Consider the following 4638-nt stretch of genomic DNA (forward strand, 5'->3'; position numbering starts at 1 on the left):
ACCTTAGCTTGCCTGGGGCTTGCGGGCTGGGGGTAGCTCTTGCATTGAGCATCTGCCCCCAGGTGGTCAGTGTGTGCCATAGTGACCGGACATTCCACCATTCGGTCGATTTGCATATTAGGCTTTTATTATATAGGATTAATTTCAGAGAGGAAGGGAGAGAGAGAAACATCAATGATGAAAGAATCATCCATTGACTGCCTCCTGTACTCCCCCTACTGAGGATTGAGCCTGCAACCCAGGTGCCCTGACCAGGAATTAAACTGTGACCTGGTTCATAAGTAGACACTCAACCACTGAGCCACACCTGCCCAGTGGGGGTTGCAATTTTATTTTATTTTTTTAAATATATTTTACTGATTTTTTACAGAGAGGAGGGGAGAGGAATAGAGAGTTAGAAACATCGATGAGACAGAAACATCGATCAGCTGCCTCTTGCACGCCCCCTACTGGGGATGCCCGCAACCAAGATACATGCCCTTGACCGGAATCGAACCTGAGACCCTTGAGTCCGCAGGCCGATGCTCTATCCGCTGAGCCAAACTGGTTAGGGCGGGGGTTGCAATTTTAAATAGTGTAATCTTCCCTGAGGAGGTGACAGACCTGAAGGAGGGAGGGAGAGGAGGAGCCATGCTCATTGGTAGGAAGATCATTCCGGGTAGAAAGAGGCAGGAGTCTGCCAGAATCAGGAAGACCAGAGGCGCTAGAGAAGAAGGAAGGAGGGCAGAGCTGGAGGGGAGCAGGGGACCAACTCCTTACAACTTTGTCCAAACTTTGGCTTTTGCTCTGAGATGGGAAGTACTAATTCACAGAAGCTTGGCACCAAAGCCGCTTTGAAAATAGAAGCCTAATTATAATGATAGGTACGATTTACTGAGCATTTATTGTGTGCCAATCCTGTTCTAAGGCGCTTTACTTGTGTTAACTCAGAAGCTTGGCAACTAAGAATCTTCAAGAATAGAACCTGAATTTCCACAATGACCATCATTAAGTCATCGCTCACACTGGACCAGGCGGCCCTGGGCTAAGCACGAAGGTAGGGACTGTTATTTATTTATTTATTATTATATGTTTTTATTGATTTCAGAGAGGGAGAGAGAGAAACATCAATGATGAGAGATAAACATTGATCAGCTGCCTCCTTCATGCCCTCCCACTGGGGATCGAGCCTGCAACCGGGGCATGTGCCCTTGACCGGAATCGAACCTGGGACCCTTCAGTCCACAGGCCGGCGCTCTATCCACTGAGCCAAACTGGCCAGGGTGGGACTGTTATTTACTTATTCATTCAACAATGACTTATTGAGCACCTATGAGATGCAGGCACTATTTTGGGAGCTGGGAATAGAATGCTGAACTTGATGAACAAAAAGCATTGCATTTCTGGAAGTTATACTGGGAAAGACAGACAGACACTTTAGATATTTAAGCAAAATATAAAATACACTAGAGGCCCAGTGCACGAAAACTTGTGCACTGGGGGGGGGTCCCTCAGCCTGGCCTGATCCCCAGGGGGATCAGACCTAAGCTGGCAGTCAGACATCCGTTTGGCAGCCTGGGAGCCCCTGGGGGATGTCCGACTGACGGCTTAGGCCCACTCCCTGCGGGGAATGGGCAGGCCTAAGCCGCAATCAGACATCCTTAGTGCTGCTGCTGTCAGCCCGGCTTGTGGTTGAGCGGAGCTCCCCCTATGGGAGTGCACTGACCATCAGAGGGCAGCTCCTGTGCGCTGAGCTCTGCTCCCTGGTGGTCAGTGTGCATCATAGCGACCGGTTGTTCCCCAGTTGTTCCACCGTTAGGGTCAATTTACATATTTCCCTTTTATTATATAGGACGTACTGTTAGAAAGTGCTGTGGAGGGAAAGAGGATACGAGGGTTGTGTGTGTGTGAAGCAGTTCCAAGTGGGGTGGTCCAGGAAGGCTGCATGGAGAAGGTGACAGAGCAGAGACCTAGAGGAGGGAAAGGAGTGAGTTTGTGGCTCTCTGCAGGAACAGCAGGTGCAAAGGCCCTGAGGTGAGAGCCTGCTTGGGATGTTTGTGGTAGAGCGCACAGGACCAAGAGGCTGTTAGTGAGGAAGGCAGACCACTATGCTGACTTTGGCTTTCTCTCTGAGTCTGAGTCATCATCATAATCTTTAGAAGCACAGGGTCTGCTATCATGATCATTTTACAGCTGCTACACCTGGGGCACAGAGACATTGAGTTATCCACCAGTAACTAGCAGATCCCAGGCTTGATTCCAGACAACTGGATGCAGGGCACATATTCTTAGCCATGAAGCCACCAGAAATGGAAGTCTGGCTGTCCCCAGCCACCTTTTGACTTGCAGGAGTGTGTTTAGCCTCCACAAAATTATTGAGGTTTTTCAAGCACGTTGGTTACCAACATTTAAAAATGGGCAGCCCAGCTCGTGTGGCTCAGTGGACCCATGATCCAGGAGGTGACTGTTGGATTTGCCAGGATTGCAGCATAAAAGGCATTTACATTTGTAAGGGTGTCTTCTTCAAGTACCTGGAAGGGGGATGGCCTTATCTCTAGAAACTTGCATCCTTATGGGAAGACTAGGACTTAAATCTGCATAACAACAACCTTACCCTTGTTTACCACTATTTCTGGTAATCTGCCATAGCTGACTCCTCCCACCCCAACATTTTGTCTTCAACTGAGGAAGGTATTTAAGGTGGTGGCTTTAACCATTTTGGTGAGTTACTCAGTTTTCCTGAGTCTTCCATGTATACAGGGGGTATACGGGTTACTAGACTTTTTTTCTCCTGTGAGTCTGTCTTTATTACAGGGATGTCTCAGCCAACAGCCCAGAAGGGCAGAGGGAAATTATTTTTCCTCCCCACAGAGCAATACCCTAGGTGTGTAGTAGGCTAGACGGTCTAGATTTGAGTAAGTGCACTCGGTAATGTTCACACAACAACAAAATTGTCAAATGATGCATCTCTTAGAACATAGCCTTTTCATGAAGCAGCACATGACTATATGTAAAACCACATATATCAAAGTACATATATATTGTCTATTTTAATTTGCTTAAATATCTGTTCAAATGTTTGTCTCCCTAAAATGATCCAGCATAGGCAGTCACCCATATTTAGCTTTCCCTGTTAGAACTGTATGACTAGAGGCCTAACTGCTCTGTTCCTCAGTTTCCCCATTTGTCACTTAGGAATAATAATAGTGCCTCCCTCATAGGGTTGCTGTAAGGATTAGGTGAGTTACTGCATGAGGCTAGGGCTCTTCCAAAAGTGATGGACACTGCCGCTGCTGTTATTCCTACTTTTACTCCTATTTTGTCCCTATTAACCCCCTAAGATACAATTCTTCTTTTTTTAATATATTTTATTGATTTTTTACAGAGAGGAAGGGAGAGGGATAGAGAGTTAGAAACATCCATGAGAGAGAAACATCCATCAGCTGCCTCCTGCACACCCTCTGTCTCTCTCCCTCTCTCTTCCTCTCTGAAATCAATAAAAAAAAATTATTTTTTAATGTCTGATTTGCTCTGGCCACTGTGGCTCAGTTGGTAGGAATGTCGTCCTGCCAAGGTCGAGGATTTGATTCCTGGTCAGGGCGCATGTGGGAGGCAACCAATCGATGTTTCTCTCCCTCTCACTTCCCCTCTCTCTAAAAATCAAAATAAAATGTCCTCCAGGCAGATTTCATATAGAAATGGAGGTTTCTGGCTTCTCTTGAAAAACTGTGAGATCTAGATTGCTGAACCCACAATTCCATGGGGCAGTAATCTGATGGAGCTGAGTTGCCGGGAGCCAGTCCATCCTTGCTGCTTGACACAGTCACTGCAGAGAAGAAACGTCTGCACAGCATATGTTTCAAGGGACCTGGCGTATATAGCATACTGTTCTTAATATGTTTGCTCCCCTTCTTGGCGCTATGTGTTTTAACCAAGGTCACCTCTCCGAGAAAGGTTGTTTCCCCCAAAAGTGATGGACACTGCCGCTGCTGTTATTCCTACTTTTACTCCTATTTTGTCCCTATTAACCCCCTAAGATACAATTCTTCTTTTTTTAATATATTTTATTGATTTTTTACAGAGAGGAAGGGAGAGGGATAGAGAGTTAGAAACATCCATGAGAGAGAAACATCCATCAGCTGCCTCCTGCACACCCCCTACTGGGGATGTGCCCGCAACCAAGGTACATGCCCTTGACCGGAATCGAACCTGGGACCCTTAAGTTCGCAGGCCGACGCTCTAGCCACTGAGCCAAACTGGTCAGGGCTAAGATACAATTCTTATAAGACAGTGATTTGATGGACACACAGACACTGAGCACCTACTGTGTGCCAGGCCCTGTTCTTTGCAATGGGCAGCCATCTGTGGGGAAGGGCAGGATTGTGCCCCGGCCACTCTTTCCATCTGTTGTCGAGCCTAACTAAATGGGGCTCAGGGAGGGGACAGCCACGCAGGCACAGCCCTCTTTCCTCTGATGCCACTGTCTTTCCCCACCCGTCCCCCATCAGGCCCTGAGCATTCCTCTAACTCCGAATACACACACTCAGAGCCGGACTCCGAAGAGGAAGAAGATGAGGAGGAGGAGGAAGAGGAGACCACTGACGACCCCGAATATGACCCTGGCTACAAAGTGAAGCAGCGCCTGGGTGGGGGCCGGGG

This window comes from Myotis brandtii, unplaced genomic scaffold (genome assembly GCF_000412655.1).
Source record: "Myotis brandtii unplaced genomic scaffold, ASM41265v1 scaffold987, whole genome shotgun sequence".
NCBI classification, from domain to species: domain Eukaryota; kingdom Metazoa; phylum Chordata; class Mammalia; order Chiroptera; family Vespertilionidae; genus Myotis; species Myotis brandtii.